Raw genomic sequence first — 22629 nt, 5'->3', positions numbered from 1 at the left:
GTGAGAGAAGACGAGGGAGGTGAGCGGGGTCAGACGGCGGGAGGAAGCTAATGTCTTTATTTCCTGGTAAGGTGGGACCTCGCATTTACCCCTGAGGTCAGTGGTCATGGACAGGGTGACTGGGGCTGCTGTGAGATGGGGGTATCACAATACAGACGAAGAGAGAGAACGTCTATGTAAGAGGAAGGAGTGGAAGGGACGAGAGACGGCGTAATGGGGGAAAGAGGAGAAAATAAAGAAGAGGGAGACCTAGTTTCAGTCAGGAGGGGAATTGTGCTGAGGTGAAGAGGTTGCGGGAGGTTGAGGAGGTGGGAGCACTCGAGGGACAAGGCAGAGGGGAACACACACAGACACACACACACACACACACACACACACACACACACACACACACACACACACACACACACACACACACACACACACACACAGTGTACAGTACACATCAAATAACTGTAAATCCACACTATGGCTTCAGAGCTAGTTTGTGTCTTGTGTGACTTCATGTATGTGACTTTATCCCACAGACTCTCCTACCTGCATGTACAGTATGCGTGTGTTGCCTTGTCTGTGGAGGCACTGCCGTATCAGCTGATAAATACGGGTTCATTGTACTGTACGAGTCTTTCTCTGGAGCTGGTAACCAGTCCTCCTCTTGAACCTACTGCCTTTAATTGTTATTGTTTATCACATTTGTCAAATATGATGCGATAAGTATCCAACTAGTTCCTGCAGCTTTTATTTTACTTTATAACTGCATTAGCGGCAATAACATGAATTGATTTTGACACGTCACGATAAACAGAGATCGAGTTCTTGTCTTCATTGTTCCTCGAGGGTACTGTTACTGCAACTGCTCAGTGCTGCACTTTATTAAGACGTGTTCACTTTCTCACAATAATGTAAATGACAGCGGGTTAAATGCTTTATACTGTGATCATTTGTCTTTTAGTGCCACTGTCTGAGGCCTGTTTGTGAAAGCAGAACTGTGTTTTTAACAGTTACATACTGCGTTTGTTGACCTTCCGACCAGGCACTGTACTTTTCAGTCTTTTAAATTAGGACATGAGTTGGTAAAACTGCCTTTTGTAAACTTTGGAAGCTTTTGCTGTTGTGAGCTTTAAAGTTTAATTAGGAGTCAACCACTACACAAAACACATAACCAGTTCATAATCAAGAATATTTAAAAAATGGCTGAAATAGGTTCAAGCCCAATTATTTTGGGTTGCATGTTTTTCTATACTGTATCTTCGAGCGTCTTGGTCAGTGATGTGATTTGTGAACATGCCACGCTGACTGGACTCACACAGAGAGAGAACAGTCTGTCCTCTATAAATACCTCATCTGACTAATATCATGGCAGAAGGGTGCACAGGCACACAAACGCTAACAGAGTCTAACCAGCAGAAGAAGAAACGCGTTGCTCATGTGTTGGTGCATTTAGCGCTGGACAAGCTCAGAGCCGGTAATGGTTCTACGTGTGCATGGACTTTGCTGACTGCTTGGCACAGACACATGTGTGTCAAAGTCTGAATGTAACCCGTTACTGTTAATAACATTCAGGGCCTCGGATCACATTTAGGTTCGCTATTGCTGTCCAGTTCTAGTTATTTCCGTCTTATGGTTGGATGACTATGATACAACGGGTTAAAAATATCAGCAGCGACCTACAATGGCACCGTATCAATAAGCACAACACCGCTAGTAATGTGCTGCACTCTGAACTGGCTTGTGTGCAGAGGGATGAAGCCAGTGTGAAACCTTAAGCCCTAGTTCCCGTAATAGAAATCAGTGACCATCTCAGTGTAGAAGTCTACTGAAAGGTTTTAAAATACACCAGGGTCGCACCTCACTGTGATACCTTTTAATTTCACCACCCCATGTGTGGCTAAAGAGGGATTTGTCCCAATTTCCATCAGTGTTTAGCTCCTATCCACTGCAACAGGAACTGTAGTGTGTGACATACTGTATGTGAAGAATAATGGTGTCATCTGTATCAAAGGGTGACACAGCAGGCTATAAATATGGCTCCAATTGGAATTTACCTCTAGTCCCATATTTCTACCTTGTTTTCGAGTTATTGGTGTTCTTGGTCTGCGTTGTGGGCATCTGTATGACAGAATGTGATGCAGTCAGCTATAAATATGAATGGCCTTTCTGCTCAGCCAGCCTTGTGGATTAGCAAGTCTTCCTGCTTTTCCACTGGGCTCAGAGCATACTGCAGCATGCGCTCTCACCCTCGCCATCTGAATGTTACCAGACTGCACATACACACGCGTTGGGGGAGATGCTGAGTGGGAGAAGATACAGTAAAGAAAGGCTTGTTGTGTAGTCTACAGGAAGGTCTTCTAGTGGAGTCAAAGAACGTTGGATGGGAAATGTTTTGTTTCCATCACATACAGTTTGAATTAATGACTGGTTAGATAGCATAGGTCTGTGTGCATCAGTAACAAAACTGTTCATAAATAAAAGATGTTGTTTTGTATGTTTAGGTGTTTTTAACTAGTCAGCAACATCTAGTCTTATACCAGACCTGTACTTTTCTCTAGTACTTGTTAATCCATGTGATTGGTGGGTATGATCTGGTTTCAATTGAAATATTAGGGCTGCCACATGATACTCATACATAACATGTAAACCCATACACATGCTCTCCCAAGTGCCTCCACTAGAGCCTGACTGAATTAAGACATGTCTTCTTATCACCGGATTGAGGGTATCAATATATTTGTATTCGCTTGTGTTATTAATAGCACCCAAGAGGCAACCAAACGCCGTACAGTGGAAGGAAAAACAAATCCCTGGACTATTAATAGAAGGGGGTGGAAAAACCACACTCCCCAAGTAGAGTGGGATTGTGAAAGGAGAACTGTGACACCAACACTTGTGGTGAAGTGGGGTGACAGCAATCAGTATTTGATATGATGTCATGAAGAGGAAGAATAGGCTGTGACAGATAAGGACTAAATGAATTGCAAGTTACTGTATGCTACAGCTGTGAATTGATCCGATTGTTTCACGCTTTCAGTCAGCATCACTAAATGGGAGCAGAAAACTAGAGCATTCAGGTACAGTAAGTGGGTTGTGTGTCTGGAAATCATTCTAGAGCTGTTTCCCAGGCAGACACAAAGTTTTAAAATGGCTTTAGGAGCTGGTGTTTTGCTGTGCAACGGATTTATCAGACTTGTCATTTTAGCTTTTGATTTAAATTGATGTTACAAAAAGAGCAGAGCCAAGAGGAGACAGGACAAGACTGACAAGGATTCAAAAAGTAAGCCTGTTGTAAATCCTTGTGGTGAGAGTACAGTGTCAAGACAAGATTGCTGTGCTTTGGGAACAAGTTTCACATTGATAAATAGTTACGGTGAAATGATGATATGAGGAAAAACAACGTTACTGGTCAAAGGTGAAGAGTCTCACTGCTGCAGCACTGCTTAACACTGAAAGCTAACCTGTTAAGTTCATTCATTCATGCAGAGTTCTCTTAAGGTTGGCTTGACTGGACCCACATTCTTTGATTTTGCAGCGGGATCACTGTTGATGACCCAGTTTCCATCAAATTCTTTCCTGGCAACACTTACAAGCATCTCTAATGTGCTGGAAGGTCCACTGCTAAAAATCTGGGAACCGTCTACTTCCAAAACACTGAACTGCTTGGTTAAAGGATTATAACCCTCACAATATTTATGCATAATTTATTCTCTCTTCCGTTCCTGAAAGTGAGGTAACACACTGCTCCGGAACAGCAAAGGACATTTGCTTTTATAGTTAACCGTAGGCTGAAGAGCAGAACCTGACACTTACTGCACTGTACCCTCTTATCGCCTATGTTTGCTTTTTAAAGGAAAAGGTACTAACATTTGCGCACAGCTGTATCCCACTGGAAGTTAAAGTGACATTTTCAGCCTGATCTCTTCCATTTTCTGAAGTGGACTCATGCAGTATGCTGGACACCGACAGAGAAATGTTGATGTTGCCATGTAACAGGAAAGTGTGAGCAATCTAAAAAAACTACAGGAATCAACTGCTAACATGCACAGTTCAGTACAGACCTAGAGATTTTACATATGTCTCATGCCACTGTGTTTATATAGTTGTGGGGAGGTGGAGCTTTCAAAATATGAATGACCTACACTGTCTCCTGTGGCTCAAAGCTGAATATGTGGTGTAGGATGTGCAGCCGCCATAAACCATGTATCATCCCAGCTTTTAAAGAGCTCATTAACCACATTCCCACCAAACCCATTCATTCATCGTTATGGCTCAGAAGCTACTGTGGGGAACAGGTCACTTTAGCTTTGAGCTATAAGATGCAACCTTTTCGAAAACTTTAAGGTGGAGAGATCCTGTTGAAGTCTCCTGTGCAGGATCTTAAGACAAATTACTTGAAGGCTCTTGTAGCATTCCTAATCTGAAGAATTACTACCTAAAAAAAATCTGTTAACTTGATGCAGGTGTATAGAATAATATATTCTTCTCAACTAAAATAGGTTCATCTTGTGCAGGGTGACAGTGGAAAATATTTTCTCATAGAGAGGAGGTAACTGGATCTAATAGCAGACAGAAGAGCCCGTGATTCTCAGTTTCAAACAGACACACAGCTCAAACTAGGGCGGACTCCACACACAGTGTGAATGGACAAACCTTTCTAGACATTTCTGCTTTCATGGTACAAAGGGGAAGAACGGCAGCATTAGCAGCACTAGGCAGTGAACGATACCTCCCTCTCTCTTTCCATTCTATTACTTCTGCCCATTCCGTCACCTCTCACCTGTGCACTTTATGCCTGCATTAGCTGAATCACGCTTACCTGGTCGAATGCTGAGGAGGCAAACGTTTGCCCTGCTGGAGGCGCTCAACTGCATCCTGCCAAGAAGCAACATTCACTGCCACGGCTCCTTCTCAATAATTAAGTGCTAATAAAAGGTGTATTTACATACAAAGCAAAGGCTCACTATCATTCAGGAAAGGTGCACAAGGTGAAAAAAAGGTGCCACATATAAAATACTGTAAGACCCTCACCTACTGTAACATGTTACATATTACATAAACCATATCAAACATACTGTATGCCGTTCAAATATGAAATGCAGCATTGTCAGGGTGCTCTATTCTGGTCTGAATGTGTCTTAAAACGGGGAACTGTGTGCCCTTTGAATCAGGGTTTACTCCTTTTGCTCAAGGTCACATAGGTTCAACCTTCATCACCATGGGAAAATTAAAAAAAAAAGACCTAAGCAGAGGTTTTCCTAATAAATATTTTTACATCTTTTTTGCTACAGCAGAAAGGTGTGAAATGTCCACGTCCAACCAACAGATCAGATCAGAATTGTGAAAACATATCCTTTTGACATAAAATGTTTGTGAGACAGAAGAATCTAAATCTATAAGTAACACCAGGAAATGTATTATCTATATTTAGTAATTCCATGACTATAGTGCTGAGGGGCAAAACATGCTGTCCTCCTGCTAATGAAGCTTTCAGCCCTGCGCCACAACCACACAATGACAGCTGGCAGGGGAGGGGCAGGAACTACACGCCATGAAATAAGAGGGGGTAAAAATTGATTAGCAATTTTCATTTGCGCTAAGCTAAACAAAAGAAGGCTGCTGCCCTACTCTGCATATCATCATGGGGTGGGAGAGGAGGAGGGTAAGTGGTGTTGATGGCGCTGGGGTGGGGTGGGAAATGATCTTTCAGAGCTCAAGGCATCTATTGTTTCGTTAGAGAGGACATGGAAGTGAGGAGGCAAAACGGGATTTAAGATAGGGGGACACGGGGACTGGGGACAAGAGGAGAAGACGACGTACAGAAGAAAAAGGAAGGGGCAGAAAGGACAGGAAGGAGGGGAGGGATGAAGAAAAGGGTGCAGAACTGGAAGAGAAGGACATGCAGGAAAGTGATGGAGACATGAAGGGTTAAAGCAGGTACAGTAGAATTAAAACCCTGACTGTTTCATCAGCTTATTTGATGGGACAGTGCACAATAAATACAGTGCATAACCCCAGAGCTTGGGCATCTGTAGTTTTGGCTTGCCGCAAAGGTGCACCGTGTCCAACGGAGGAAAAAAAATTCATGACTAATTCTGAAAATTAAAAGCTGGACCTGGACAAATCTACGATGCTCTTTGGACAACAAAAGCAAAGTGTCGAGGGAAAGAACAGCACCACTATCACTTTTAAGTTATTAAAGCCTTTGACAACAGAAGGATTTGCCAACACTGTAGGAAAAGGGCAGTTCTGTAGCCAAGCCATGTTGTTGGATGGGCATTTTTCTTGAAGGGTTTTTTGGCATGACCAGGATGAATGATGGCTTCTCAACTGTGACACTAATGCACCTGTGTGTGTGTGTGTGTGTGTGTGTGTGTGTGTGTGTGTGTGTGTGTGTGTGTGTGTGTGTGTGTGTGTGTGTGTGTGTGTGTGTGTGTGTGTGTGTGTGTGTGTGTTTTACGAAGGCTGTCAGTCATTCATTCTGGCTTATGCTCGAGCACCCACACACACGTTCAGTAATAAACATAACAAAAGGGAGAAAAACAGCAGCTGGTGAGAGAGTGTGAGAGAGAGGGTAAAAAAATCAACAACTTTTAACCAAAACACTGTACACATCTCTAAATTTAATTTTCTGCAAGATTAAACACAATAATGACTAGCTTTATAAAAACCCATAACTAATGGCTTCCAATGAGCCAATCTATAGGCATTGATCTGCTCAGTATCTCATAGACTTGCAGTGCAAACTCTATAAATGAAGGAGGGAGGAGGTGGAGGAGAGAGACAGAGCCGTATCACAGTGTATGAGGAAAAGATGGGAGTGGAAGAGCAGAGGGGGAGAAGTTGGTGGTGAGACAGTTGGTGGAGGAAATGTGGAGGAAGGTGTAGAGAGGAAAGGGCAGGAAAAAGGCACCAATAGAAGACAAGGGTCACATTTTTCTGTTAGATTTTCAACATACAGTATATGCAACATAACACCCTGCTTTCTACCGCTCTAACAGTCTAACAAACACGAGGCCACTGATGCAACCTTTTCACAGAACAAGTAAAAAGGGGCATGCCACTGATTTTTAGGCATGAAGTGCAGCGTCCTCTCGACAGCCGTAAAGATTGTCTGTGGCTCAGGAAGGTGCTTCCCAATGTTTAATAGGCCTTAATAAAAGATGCAATTAAATTCCCCTTTGGGAAATGTAGGAGCTTGTGTTTTGGAGCCTGAGCCAAACTAAGGCACTATGAGCAATCTTTTATCTTGGCTGGTGCTGCTTTTTAATTCTGTTCTTTCGAGTCCCCTAACTTTATAAAAGTCCTGCGCTAAATCACTATATTATGCTTTAACAGTCCACCTGAGCAGCAAATCGGGCTGGGCACCGAAACGCTAACTGGAAAGACAGATCACAGTAAACGATTTCACTTTAGCAAAGAAAAACAGCCACAAGCTAATCACAGTAGCTGCAAATCAAATCAATCAAACATTGAATTAAATGTTTATTGAATATGCTGTATACATTAATCAAAACGGATGCAATAACCATAAACATCACTGTACAAATCTGGTTAATGGGTCATTCTTGCTTCTTATCTTACGATTGCAGTAACCATGTAATAATAGAAAGCATTTCTATGTACATAAACCTGAAAGACAACGAAATATGAGCAGCACAGCTGGGGACTAAACACTATGTCACAATGAAAACCATAATTGTATTTTTTAAAGGTTATTAGGGCAATTAGCTATCTAGTGGTATACAACATTGCTAATCCTACACTTGACAGCTTTTTTAAAGGCTCACAGACTAAGAACTAAAGGTGGTGGCACAGAGGAGGAGGAGGGGGAGCGTGAGGATGGAGTGAAATGAAACAATCCTCTGCTGAAAATGCACAGAAGCTTAAATCCAGAGAGGGCTGCTTGCGTTAATCCCCACGGATTAAGCTTCTAAATACTCCTATTCAAGCCAATTAATTCATGCATATATCTGTCTCCAGCTCTTTTCATGTCATTTAAGATGATGGAGGGCGACTTCCTGAGTAATCAGGAGGAGGGTGGGTATGTATCTACATTAACGCATGCGGGGCTCTCACTTCAAGACATTCTGATGCTGCGTGCACATACACACTTTCACACGTACACATGCAAACTTATATGCTGAGATGCACATTAGGGTTTTAATGTGGAGATGATGATGGGAGCGCAAGGATTGAGAGGGGGCTCCAAAAGTTGACTGACATATTCTGACAGCTGAATACTAATCATGAGATCAACCTCTGGCTAAATCTACAGGATCTCACTGGGGCTTCTGGCTGGGAGAAGCATAAAAAGGATTAGCAGTAAATACAGAAGGATTAGAGGGAACAGAGAGACATCAGCGGACAGACTGAACAACTTGAAACAAAAGACTGAGAGGAAGAAGAAATAGAGGAAGTGGATGTTCCACCGACACCATACTAAATGAATGGAGCGAAATCAGGAAATACAAGGAAAACAAAACAAGTTTCACACAGTATGCATAAACACATGTTTCCTCTCTCATCATGTGAGTTAACTCAGCTTCAAATACATATTCATGATTCAAGTTAGTTTGTCCCATTTTTTCAGAATATCACATCCAACAATGACAAAACGACCCCGGCCAGAACTGAAGCATGCACTGGAACCATTCACCACATAAAACTTGAATTTTGAAGAAGAAAAATGAAACAAATATTCCTGGTATGCTTTTACATGAATGCTTTCGGTGATGTCACATATGCTATGCCAAGCCTAATGACATCATGAGAGCCTGAAGTGAACTTCGGTCTGTAGTGAGTGAGATCCTAAGTGTCTGGTTACCAATCTGTGTGTGTGTTTGTGGGTGTGGGTGTGAGCGTACAAGCAGGCTAGCAGGCAGCAACTGAGGCATAGAGTATTAATAGGAACTGGAAAGGCTTCCAGTTAAATAGAAGCCCACATCAGGCCAGAGTCTGCGATCCGATTACAAACTCTAGACGACATCCAAGGTTTGAGTGTAAGAATATACAGTGAAGAAACTACAAAAAGTTCCAGAAGTAGCATCTTTATATTTTTAAATAGGACAACACTGGGATCACACACATTAGTGAAATTCTAATGATGTAATAGTAAAGACCACAAAGCCAAAAGGATGACAACACCAACACCAACACCAACCAGAAAGATAAAGCTCATGGCTCAACCTGCTATGGTGTAAAGACGAAGCAACCAAATGCTTATACCACCAAACCCGGATGTAGCACCACCAAAACCCCAACATCATATTAATTAGTGTGCAAACAACTTATTAAACTCAAATTTACTGTCAGACATCAATTTAAAATCAGCACACATCAGCACATTGGGATGATTGGAAAGTAACATGCAATGTCAGGCTGGCAACGGTGTCTAGTATAGAGCGAATACGTGAACATAATATTATGTATTGTTTCCAAAGTACAGTAATGTACAGTGGAATAACTGCTGGTGATCATCACTAATTAAAAAAATACCACCAATTAAGTATTCTTTCTTTTCTTTGAATAATCAGTGTCTAAAACTAGTGCAAAGTGAACATCTAAAGGATCCACCTCCACCCCATGACCCTCACAGTCACTAATTATTATTGGGTCAATGATGCCAATAAAAAAATATATCACAAACCCGCCTTGGTACTCTTACACTTCAGAACTTGGACAGAAGCATGCTCATGCTCATGGTTTCCTGTCTGCTCACTTTCAAGAGGCAAACTGAACCTTAACATTTACCACACTACTGCAACATGCCCATAAAATATTTGGTTGGCTCTTATTATCATTATTCCAGCTCGTTTTTATCTATGTGCCCATTTAGAACCAAAGCTTTGCTCCTCTTACCTGATGTTCTTCTACTCAGGTACCGGCTGTACGGCCTGCTCAACCCTCAGACACTGCAATAAGGGAAAATTAAAAAATGACTGTACCAACGCTTCGGTCACATTTATACTGCAACAAGTGGAACAAATCACACACAAAAGACCTGCAGCATACACAAAGGGAGGTCTTCACACATTTAATGAACGTTAATATGAATGGATAAACAATACATCATCTCAGTCTTTAAACCTTTGTATCTTTCTTACTCTCTGTCCCAGGCTGTGCTGCCGCTTATCCTCGTATTCTAGCTTTCTTTTATCCGTCACTCCGACTCTCTTTCACTCTGATCTGACATCCGTCTCTCCCATTGGGCGACCCAGCTCGTGCACTAACCAGTGACACGCTTTAATTATTGAGCGACTGACCTCAATTGGTTGACTGGAACAGCCTAAAACACACTACTCACACACACACACACACACACACACACTAATAATCTCACTACATAGTGCATACATGCTCACCCTAGGGAGAGTTTCTAAAGTCTAAATATATACTGGGGACAACATCAGCTCTGCCTGTCACTCCTCTAAATTCACTGATGCTAAGGACACGTTAGTTAGGATGAGTGTGTGATGAAACCATACGTACTGTATGAGACAGGTGGACATACGGTATATTACTAGTATTATTCAAAAAAAGGTTATTCACATAACATGTATACATTTGTGGCATTCGCAGCAACCTATTTAGAATAACCTAAATATTTAGCACCTATAATTTAACAGTCATATGTATCACTTTGTGTTATATCAATTATATACTTATTGCCAATTACAGTATCTTTATGATGACTTCATTTAGCTTATAGCAATGAATATAACTAATTAAACTAATAAAATCAAGTTTATACATAAATTAATAAACATTAAATTATATTTTATACAACTCACCATATACATTTAACTGTAAAATATAGACACAAATTATACTGTTGTCTCATTTTAGAAATTAAATTATTTGTTGGCACATGTGTATACATTTATGAGAGGCTTGTAAGGAGTTAAGATAAGTCATAAATTGAAGACACAAGACAGATGAATCCTGCAACATGTCATGTATAAGTGCTGTTTCAGGAAAAGAACTGATATGCATCCTTTGGTATGTTATCTATGCACACAGTATGCGATCATTTAATACCTAAATATATTTTGGAGAGTATGATGTTGTCTCCCTACAAATGATCAAACACTGCAGATGATACTGAACATGTGATACCCACATGATGCAACCAGGGAATTTTTAGATTAGGGTGTGATGCTATCCTACCTGAACTATTACATCCAGTTCCACTGGCATACTTAGTAGTATGCAGGAGCGGAGATGATTTTACCTGCCTGGCTAATTCATATCGTCTGAACTGCTTGGCACACGTCGGCAGCAATGCCGTCGATCCAGAGAATGCCTCTGGAAACGCGAGTGACATGTTGACTCTCATTATATTTTGATGAGTGTAACCCAACTGGGCTCTATGGCATGCTGTGTGGCTTGTGGCCTATGATTAGTTACAAATAGTTCAATGGGTCACACCACTGGGCTCTGATCCCGAGACCTCACAGGATCTGAAGAGACATCCCTCAAACCACAAGGATTCCTCAAGTAACGTATATTATTCTGAATTAATTTGGCAGCAATTACAGTATGTTATGAAGTACTGTGTGCATTAGTCTGGATCTCACACGTTTAATCAGCTAAGACTTAATTTTGCAGTCACTGTATCATTTAGTCTTCATAATGCAACATTTGCTGCATAGTTACACACAGTTTGAGAGAATGTGATATGAAGTACATTTATCTTACCATCTATACATTAATTTACCAATTTACCATTGATCAACATAGATAACAACAAAACTAGATACAGTACAGTGAGTTCCCGCACACACACACACACACACACACACACACACACACACACACACACACACACACACACACACACACACACACACACACACACGGAGTGCCGTCATACAGAGCTCTCACCGTGGAGCTTCATGCATGCGTGCATGTGTCTATGAAGTTTGGCACCGTGTTTCTTTGGTCCATACGGCGTTTTGTATTTGCCATAATCCCCTGTCAGCAACACTTAGGCAGGCAGACAATAGCAGAGACGATCTGCAGCCAAGCCCCCTTCACTGTGAACTTGGCAGGTCAGCATGCAAGCAGCAGGTTACACACACACGCGCGCATGCGCACACACACACAACTATGCAACAAATAGACAGACACACAAAGCACACGTCCCACTGAGATGCACGTTACTCACACCATCTCCCGCTTCTCTTCAAAGAGTTGTGGTGCAGTTCTCAAGGACATGGCTGTCTGACATGTCCCCTCTTTCTCTCTCTTCTAGCTCTGGCATACTATCTCTACCTCTCTCAGATTCTCTCATTCGCTTCTAGGTTGCAGGACGGTGCCACAACAGATGCAAGTGTGCTGCTGCCTTTCTCCTCCTGTTTATTCCCTCCTTTTCCCTCTGTCCCCTTTCCTCTTCTCTCCTCTCCTCTCTTCTCTTCTCTCCGTCTGCAGCTGAGAGGCAGAGCGCATTCTTTACGCCATGAAGCAGGGCTTCGGTCTTTTCTCAATTGCTGTGTAGTAGGAGAACGAGGAAGCAATAGAAAGAGGATGGGAGGGAGAAACAGGAGAGGAAGGAGCGCTGGGTAAACTGACCAAACTGATGTGCCACTCCAGGACACCAGCATTCTGCAGACAGAGCCAGAGACTGACTGCAGGACACAGCTCACAATAAAACCAGTGGCAGCTTCAAATATATTTAATGTCACAAAATAGTCATTTACACAACTATATGACAATGACGCACAATATAATACCCAGCACATCAAGTCCAGACTAGGTAAAAATGGAGAAGAGAAGAATATAGAAGAGAAGAAAAGCTGTCTTTCCTGAAACATGGTCCCTGCCGGCCCGATTCAGAAAGAGGCTCCACAAACAAACGGAGGGAGCAGAAACAAACATCTATTTATGGACGAGGGGGGTCTAGTTTCCCGAGATTTCCTAGCAGCCTTTGGAATCTTGCTAATTCAGCAGTTTATAAGCAAAAAGTATCTTTGGAGAGGAGAAGAGTAGCTCAGTGTAATTCAGTGTCACCAAAACAGAGTTGATATGAGCTTTAATATATAAACCACTAGAAAGAAAAGTCATTCACAGAATCTAAGAAATACTGTAGGTCAGTGCACACTGGTCACTAGCAGATCAACACGCTTGCTTTTGATTTTTAAATTTACTGTAGCGCAAAGTGCACAAACACTTAACATCCCTCCCCAACAAAACAATACTAAGAGCCAGACATGTAATAATCCAGAAAGAGCCACAAGGTACAGTAATGCCCCAAAACTAAAGGCCTTTCTCGCAGTGGTTCATGCCAATGTACCTGAATCCACAAAAGCCTGACCTTAAGTCATCATGCAATGAAACACTGGCACAAGGTATTCTGCAAAATAGGATTATAATTTATGTTTTGAATAGAATGAGAGACAGTCAAGATCACACAAAGTTCCTAGTATATCCGTTCACTGGCATCATTCTGACTGTGCATAATTAACAGATGCCATATAACAGTTGCACTTTACAACTGTGACGTAGACCACGAGGACAAAGTCAAGTGACTATGAAGAGAAAGGAGAGATGTAAAAGAGAAAAAGGTGTAGGAAGAACAGGTGAAGGCAAGGATGAGGACACGAAGGAAGATGATAAAAGGCGGGACAGAGAGGAGGGTGGAGGGCAAGGACGGGGGTGAGGAGTGTAACTCACTCCTGTACCCATCACCAGCACCCAGTCCTAATTTACCCAGAACAATCAATCAGATCAGGAGGCAGACACTGATAGAGGACTCACCGTGCAACAGGATCCAGCACACACACACACACACACACACACACACACACACACACACACACACACACACACACACACACACACACACACACACACGATGGAGGACTTGCATGCAACAGGATCTATTCACACACATACTTTTACGCTGACTATAGAGAAAAAGTTTGCAGCTCATATCTGTAGCCTCTGCACTGACTTCTACCAACTAGGCTGTACTGTGTATCAAAGTCATTGCAGCCCGGCGGGGTCACAGCGAGAGGTCAAGGCCCTAGAGACGAAGCGAGCACAGTGGGAACAGGAAAGAAGTGAGAGAGCACGAGGGTGAGGGAGAGGCTGAGAACAACGGCCAACAATAGTAAGAGAAAAGAGCGTGGCGATAAAAAATAAAATCTGAGGACGGAAACAGCAATGAACAAAGAGGACAGAAAGAAAAATAAGTAATAAACTCAGACAAAAACAAAAAGAGGAGACGACTTAGCAGCAGCGACTCATCCGCCCCTAACTTTGTTAGAGAAGTGTTCCTTCAGATGGCATCTACTGTGTGATGATGTGTCTGTGGACTTTTATTCCAGGAGGCAGGGCAACTTGCCTCCTGCCTGATCCCTGGCACAGCAGATTCTTTTGAACTACGTGTATAGGTCAGGACTTTTTAGGGGGAACCGCAGAAAAAAGACTAGTGACCCACTAGACCCTTCAAAAACCCCACTAAGGTTTTACCAAGGCTCAGACATTTGTGTGTAGCAGAGATTACAGCCAGAACTAGTTAAAGGTCTAGTTAAAAACAACGGTGGTGGTTAAAAACGGTAAAGAAAATTAAAAAACTCAATTACTCACACATTCATTTTAATTTATTCAATTTTCAAACTACAAATAAAATCCAATAATCAAAAATGAGGAAGCAAAGTTTCTAATTCATCACTGGCTTTTTTTTGCTACTTTGTTACTTTGTTTTTTCTTGTATTACCCTTAATATGCTTAACAAGTGATTACTATGCATCGTATCATCTTTACTTCCTGCTACTAATATAATGCTGTTGTCTAGTGAATATATTTCTACAGCAATCAACACCATGAATCTCATCCACATAAAATGCACTTGATTGAATTTATGACTAATTTATTTGACTTAAGACTAATTGGAGCAATGCTTTATTTATCCTGTAAATTATCCCAAAGCGCCTCAGTGTCTGTGTGTGTGCCTGGTAAAAATAGAGAGAGGAGGAGAAGGACGGCCACAGAGAGGCCGCATGAGATGTAAACTATTTATTCTAAAGGATGACACATTTAATTTAGCCAGCGCATGAGAAATTAAAAAGCATAGCTGTTATTAATGAAGATGGAGCATAATGAGGGTGGGTTTTACAATGACACATGCACACAAGCCACCAAGACTATAACCTTAGGATAACAGCCCAACTTGAGCCCAACGCGTGAGCCTCGTTCCACTGTAGAACGCTGTCAAAAACAGTTGGTTTCCACTGGCAAATGTGTTTAAGTGTAATAGAACATAGATTTACAGCTAAAATGCTTGGGTGAACATCTGAAGTCACAGGATTTCGATGGTGAGCCTCAAAGTCATGTTTCCCTCAGCACTGTGGAAGTCATTGAGCTTGTAAATTGACTGAGGAGAGAAACAGGCTGTGGTCTTAGTCTTTCCCTAATTTTGTTACAGGTTTGCCAATCTCATGCCATTAAATGTATAGCCTGCATAGCACTTCTATTGATTAACAAATGACAACAGTGTCAATGTGTCGCAATCTGCACTTGAGGTCAGGGACTTATTGCCGTATTTCAACTCTCTAACTCGCTCTCTCTTATCCCTCTCCCCTTCTATCTTTCTCTCTGTCTCTCTAAATAGATATTGAAGTTTTCTATTTAAGGCACATGCTGTTTAACTTCCTCGGGGTGAGAAGTGAAAGGCAGGCAGAGGGCCATCCATCTCGCTATCCACCTGCTGACATCTTTAAACGCTATCGACACCCACTGCCAGCATTAACATGCAAAACCACAGCGCACGTTTGATTTCATTAGTTCATTGTGCACTGGGTTTTCTCTTGCCCTGTCTGTGGGATTCTGGCTGCAATTACTGGATTGGATGCAGAATTGGCAAATTTTCCGAGCTGTCAGAGAAATGCCATTTCTGCACCGCGCTGCACTACTGAGTTTTTTACTGCTCTTAATTAGAATACATCAAACACATCACGGCTTTACCTACTGGTGGCTTAACAGGGTGCCCCATCACTGTTTTATAAATAATGCATCGCTGTTGTTGGCTGCATCACATGACAGAATGTGTTGAATATTAGTGGATCTCCAGGTTTTTATCTCTTCATATCGCTGAATCAGGCTGAGTGCTCGTTCACTGTACTTTTGTTGACCCAAGATCTGCCTGTGCCCTGATCCACCGGTTCTGACCACTGTCTCACTGATAAGATTTCCTAATCTTAAGTATTGAATTGTTTAAGGTGCAAAGATTTTTACTTTTTATGAGGTCTTAACACATTTACACCAGACAGGAGTCAAAACACATAATTCTGCTTGTTAAAAAATAAACAAATAATCTATAATAATGAAATTATAATTTAACAAAAACACTTACAGCTGAAGAAGTACACTATGTGGACACATACCATCCATGATAATAAAAACAGGATAAATGAAAAAAGCTTTAAGAGAGTTTTTATGTTTCTTATGAAGGCAACGCATAAACTCAGTTTATCTTTGACACGCTTGTGCTTATACTCATTGCATCTAGTGTATAAAAACCTTAATGTTCAACTGAAGTAGCTGGATTACACACACACATACATAAAATCATTAGGCCCATGACAACTGGAATGCTGGGTTTCTGTCTGTCTCCCCCTCTCACAGACGCTAACAAACTCTGCACTGGAAGTGCACCGGCTGCGAGGCAGAGTACTGTATCTTTGCTGCCACCTAATGCAGATAACACACACACACTGTCTCCCAGCACCAGGAGGCTTTGCTCATACTTGGTCTCCAGCGAAGAGTTTGGGGTTGTTTTTAAATCTGCCCATGTGGGGTTTTCAACACACTCAAAGGTCTGGGGCTCTTCAGCACCACGGCCAGGCCTTCGGGAGCCTGGGGGGTTCGTTTCCCGGGGGTGGGAGGGCGAGAGGCACGCATGAGGCGTGCAATATGCAAATGTAATCATTTCTGTCCACTACTGTTCCTTTTGCACCTATCAATGTAATCACTTGGTGGGGATTCACGGAGCAGGTGGAGAGACAGGAAGAATAAAGGAGACCAAAAGATGGAGAGAGTAAAGAAGGAGAAAAGAGTCCGCGGCCGCACAAATACCACAACAGCCCCTTCTATGCATCCGAGCACGCATGCAGATATCCGACCTCCCCCACACGCTCGCTCCCTCATTCACACACACCTATGCACGCACGCACACACTTGTGAAAGCTTTTAATTTTAGTGATGGTTCACTTTAATTATTATGAAAATTAAATCAAATGTAATCGGTGGATTAATCTGACCGATGAGATAATTCAGCCGCATGGTGATGAGAGCAGGATGGATGGACTATAAATCTCCACCAAAATGCTCGGGAGGAGTCACGCAGCCGCACAGGCGTGGGTGCAGCGGGCCGTGGAGTCAGGTTACCCTTTTATCGTATTTACACATCGCTGTTTAGATATTACCATTGGCTGGCAGAAATACGCTCCTTCAAATTAACTGGAACGATGGCGTTTCCGCCATGACGTCATTTACAGGGACAGTATAAAGTGGACGGCGCACAAGCACAGGCGCCTGTTTGCCCAAGTTATCACAGGTTTCCACAGATGCTGCTAAATTCAAGTTGTCAAATGTTTTAATATCACACAAATGTATTTTTATTTCATGAATGTGTTCCACTTTACTCTGGTACTACATCTAATGTTTTTGCGATAAACCATATTGGACCTGTTAACCCTAAATGCACACAGCATCACCAACAGTGAATTGGAGTTAATTGAATAGTAAATAAAACTGAAACACAGCTATAGGATGTAAACCAGTATATAACACAGTTCGTAGTGGTTCCTACAGAACCTGTGCATATTAAAGATGCACTAGCTAAACTGCTGTCCAACAAGTTCCGAGCTTTAAATTTTAAGCCCCCGTTCAATCAACCATCGACTGTAACTGTAGCTAGAGTTAAACCTTAGTGTTGACGTGATTCATTCAGCTACGCTAGCATAAAAAGTTCGTTAGCTAACTGTCTTTATCTACTATTTAACTCTTGATTTTTCACAAAAACATCGCTTGACCAAATCGTCTATGCAGTACAGGACGGTGAGTCCACACTGTATTATTAGCTAACTTAGCCAAAGTAGCTAACGCCAGTTACCGTTAGCCAGACCAACGGTAGCTAAGCCTCCACGTCACAGCTTTTTTCAACTAGCTGACGTGTTCGTGTTGTGGTTCTGTTTTCTTTACTGTACCGCTGTCTGCTTGGCCGTAGCTACTGTACGAGTCTGCTCCACGTAGCCGCGTCGTGGAGCGTCTCCACGGACCCCGTGGCTCCAGGACCAGTGCTGTCCCGGTGATAGAATCCAACCGACCCTTTATTTCCACTTCCACACCGTTTAAACTGGCTTAAACCAAACATTAAAATGATCATATTCATTCCTAAAATAATAAGTATCCATTTGTTTTATCTTATGTTCTGACAAACTAGGCTGCTCGTTCAAAGGGCTTCATCTCAAAAGAATATATTTTTAATTATTATTTATTTATATATAATGATTTAATTGTTTTATTATATTCTGTTATGGTTTACATTCAAGTAATTAGATAAAACTAAGCCCCTATGATCAAACACGAACATTTTACAATAAATGTATGAGGTGGTGAACAGTGAAGGACGAGGAAGCCTCAACATCTGGGCTGGTGCTGTGTTTATATCTGAGCACTGAAGGTAATATTTAAAGACAGGTCAGATGAACTGAACTGAAATCTTGACCTTGATGGTTTCAAAGAGCATATCAAAGTTTAGTTTAAGCTTGTCTGTTTGTCCCCTCTTGTTTTATTTTATTTTTCTAACGTCTCCCACCCCAAGACGTCATGTTCCTCGTCTATCTTCCTGCATCTCGTCTTCTCGCGTCCCCTCTTTATTCGCTTCTCCTCCTCCTCTCCCTCCCTTAATCACAGAGTGTAAGGGAATTGATAACCGTCTATTACCATATGTTGCTCTGTGATTAATGTTCTCAAGTCTTTCCCGTTGTTTCTCATTCATAGCTTATGTCATGGCCCATAAACTAATACCTAAAAGAGATCTGCCAGATGATTCCTGCTCTGAACGAGGGGGGCACGAAGAGAGACCCTCAGAGGGAAAGATACAGATACTAATACCTAAGTGCAGTAAAGGTCACAAAGACAGGGGCTGAGTGCAGCACTGTTGGAAAGTCAAAGATAAAACAAGGGGAGAAGAAGAGTTCTTTATGCGTTGGCATTGATTGAAATATTTAGTTCCATTTTGCCTGGCAGAGCAGGTGTCAGCATTATGCCAAATAGAGTTATTAAGGGCATAAATCTGAGGCAAGGCCTGATTTGTTGCGCCCATCATGGCATATTTATTAGGTGCCACCTTTCTGTTATGAATCTATTGATAGCAACTGACAAGTATTGTGATATGGGGGATGAGGCAGAAGCTTCCATCAAGGAGTCCTGCATGGAAGCTCCAATTACCACCAATATGAGTATGAAGCAACAATTTATGTAATTACATTTTTCAATTTTGTCAATTTCCATTTTTACACCCACGATTAATAGGACAGAGAGGCTTCACCCAGGCAGACGTCCTCCCAGCATGACTCCTAAGGAACGTCGCATAATACAGTATGTCATTTGCAAACTGTCATCTGACAACAAGTTAATAAACAATGTTGTGCTTACGACCACACTAGTTTGTGCTGCCACAGTGTGGACATAAAATTTGTTGTACAGTCATGTGCAAAGGTCAGAACTCACACTTTTAGCACAGTCACAGTTTTAGGTCCAACCTCAGAGGAGCAACATACTCGATTTTACTGTAACTGTTAACTAAAACATAGCTGGGCAATGCTGCATTCATGTGTCTCCTACTGCTTCCGTGGGATGTGAGACACCTGTTGGTAAAGTCTCCAGTCCAGTCATCCAGGTGAACTTGTGTGGAAGTAGAATAATTTTGGATGACATCTCCAGACTCAGCTCTATGATCAGCTGTGAAGTCTCATCTGAAGGTTTGTCTTCGTTTTTGTCTTCGAGAAAATTAGAGATGTAGAAGAAAAGCTCACTCTGTTGTTTACACATGTGCAAAATATTATGACGGTAAGTTAAGTTTTAGTCAGTGTGTGTGTGTGTGTGTGTGTGTGTGTGTGTGTGTGTGTGTGTGTGTGTGTGTGTGTGTGTGTGTGTGTGTGTGTGTGTGTGTGTGTGTGTGTGTGTACAAGCCCTTGGAGCAGCGCTACATTTTGGCTTTGTGTGTCCTGGCAGGCTCAGGTCAGGCTCCAGATGGCTCACACTTAAACAGATGAATACAGACACACAGGTTTGGGAAACTTGACCAGAGTATGTTAGGGTCGTGTGAAGATGACGTTTTGGCTTTGAAAAACTGTAAAACAATCTCACCCCTTCTGAAAACTAATTAAAAACATGGTTTGTGGCATTTTGTCTTTTTGTGACACTTTGTATTTATTACATTGTGTGTAATAAATACAAAGTGACACGAGTGAACACATAATTAATCTGTTCATAAATTGATGTTTATTCCGGTTGACCACTGGACGTGTGTGTACTGTACATACAGTATTCTACCATTTAAATCGTTTTTTTAAGCTTTAACAAATGACCTAGGCTAAAACGTGACACAAAAAACATCTTTAATTAATCATACAGAAGCCTATAAAGCAACTTTCCAATGTATGACTATGACACCGACCCCATGGGAAATGTTAAACATTCAGTTAATTTGATTGCATAAGTCACGTCATCAGACAGTAGAGCTTGTGATAAGTCTAACTCCTAAAGTAGATGCTTTGCAGGAAGCAGTTAATGGTTTTTATTCCAACAAGCAACATTATAGCAGAATGTAAAAAGTAAAACAGTTGTTCTTCCTTCCTCTTCGGCTCAAACGAAGGCATTTCCCCTCAGAGCTCTGCTCCTCGTGTGGGTTCTCAGAGGGTTAAGCTGAAATTCAATCACTGAAGACAATCGCAGTGTAATTAAACTACTTCTAATTTAACTGCTGGCCAGGAAATGATAATAATCCTGGCCTGTACTTACAACAAAACTCAATTTAGGAAGATGAGCCAGCGTCGTTAGCAGCAATGAGACTCGAAGATGGCAGTGAAAAAAATGAGGGGACCCGCGAAGCTCAGAAAGAAACGGGAATTACAGGATTAAGACGAACAGAGCTGTAACAACGTACGTACGTAGGCTGGATTTAAACGGTGCAGAATTCAATGGCTGCTGTGAACATACTGTACCAGAAGAATGTCACACATACATTATTGTGGAGTTGAGACCAGTTGTTGACAATTATCCAGAACAGGAGCCAGACTGGGATGAACACGTGGGTACAGGAGAAGGCAGCGACAGACACACGCAGGCTCTGCCAGTGTCATATTTCCTTCTCCCTCATTTATTTTCTTCTTTAAGTCAGAATTAATATTCATGCAGACCCAAGTGATGAATATGGATGTGCAGACAAACTCACTTGTTTCCGTGATGATAACAAGCATAAAGGAAGACGAAGGGAGTCTCCTGAGAAACAACGTGTGTGGATTTTTAGCAAATTTCCAGCTCATCTGTGGTTTGTTGTCTTTAGTCGGGGAACCCAGCGGACGGATTCCCCACAGTGAGGCCTCCTCCACGCTGCAAAAACACATCAGAGCGCACACCGCCTTTTAATATTTCATTTTGCCGATGCAGAGTTCACCCTAATTGTCTGTACGGCGGCTGCTTTTCAGCGTCACAGAGCAGCTTTTAGTCACATCAAATATTATGGTTGCACTTGCTTTAATTGATAATTGGACAGCAGCGCTAGTTGGATCTAAGAAAATCCAGCCATTCAAGATGCAGTTACTCAGCAACTGAACGTCCCACGCAGAAGATGACAGATTGATCTGGATTCGGTTCAGTATCTGCAGGCCAGAACCTCAGAGCCTCAGAAAACAATTGTATGAGCGACATCAGGGAAACAAACATGAACTAAAATGTGATGTATTTAATATATTTGTCATAGATACTGTATAGGTTATGTTTATTTACAAGTCAGTGGCTCCGCTCTCAGTCTGTTCAAATCGAACGCGGCCCATTAACGTGTGGTCCATGAGTCAAGACTCACAAGGCGGGAGCTGTAAATGAGGCCGAGCTCAGCACCAGGACGCAGGTGGGAGCTCGTGAAAAGACGCACCAGCAAAGTGTGCCACACATGTTCCACGACGCCAGTGAGGAGTTCGCTCTGTCCCAAACAGAGGAAACCGACAGGACAAACATTTATCTGCTGTAATGAGATTTGTGGACATGCAAGTATTGACTCACTCTGTCGGAACAGGACTAAGTGTAGACGTAGGAGTGCAGACCTGCCGCTGGTGTCTTTCCAGTCACATCTTCCCATTCTGTCCATCTCACCCTCTCCCCCTGCACCCCCCCCCCCCGGAATTCAAAAGACAGCACAGTACAGAATGCATGTCATTTATTCCAGAAGCTGGTTCAGAATATTAATTTCATTTCCCTTCTTTCAGTGATCACATATTTTGTGGTGCGGTTACTGTATAAGAGCAACGCCGGCGCAAGACACCAGGAGAAAAACAATCCCATCTATCCCACCATGCATCTCTTCACCTTTCCCGCTTCTCTTTGGACGGCAGGCGGCGTTTGAAGCCT

General features: G+C 42.1%; 1 protein-coding gene across 12 annotated transcripts in view; it reads right to left on the bottom strand.

Moving 5' to 3' along the window:
• esrrga (estrogen-related receptor gamma a) overlaps positions 1-18344 on the bottom strand; it is a 103298-nt gene extending 84954 nt beyond the window's left edge. For 5 of the 12 annotated variants that reach the window (XM_055507191.1, XM_041070133.2, XM_041070130.2 and 2 more), the window contains exons 1-2: positions 18204-18339; positions 9853-9905 (exon numbers count right to left, since the gene is read on the bottom strand). The gene's annotated coding sequence lies outside the window, so the exon portion shown is untranslated. Of the gene's footprint in view, positions 1-9852; positions 9906-10097; positions 10290-18203 lie in introns of all 12 variants that reach the window. The other 7 variants (XM_055507193.1, XM_041070134.2, XM_041070138.2 and 4 more) reach the window with 4 other exon arrangements.
• Between the last annotated feature and the right edge of the window lie 4285 nt (positions 18345-22629).

The sequence above is a fragment of the Betta splendens genome, chromosome 3, assembly GCF_900634795.4.
Source record: "Betta splendens chromosome 3, fBetSpl5.4, whole genome shotgun sequence".
In the NCBI taxonomy this organism is placed as follows: domain Eukaryota; kingdom Metazoa; phylum Chordata; class Actinopteri; order Anabantiformes; family Osphronemidae; genus Betta; species Betta splendens.
This window is presented reverse-complemented; position numbering and strand designations above follow the sequence as displayed.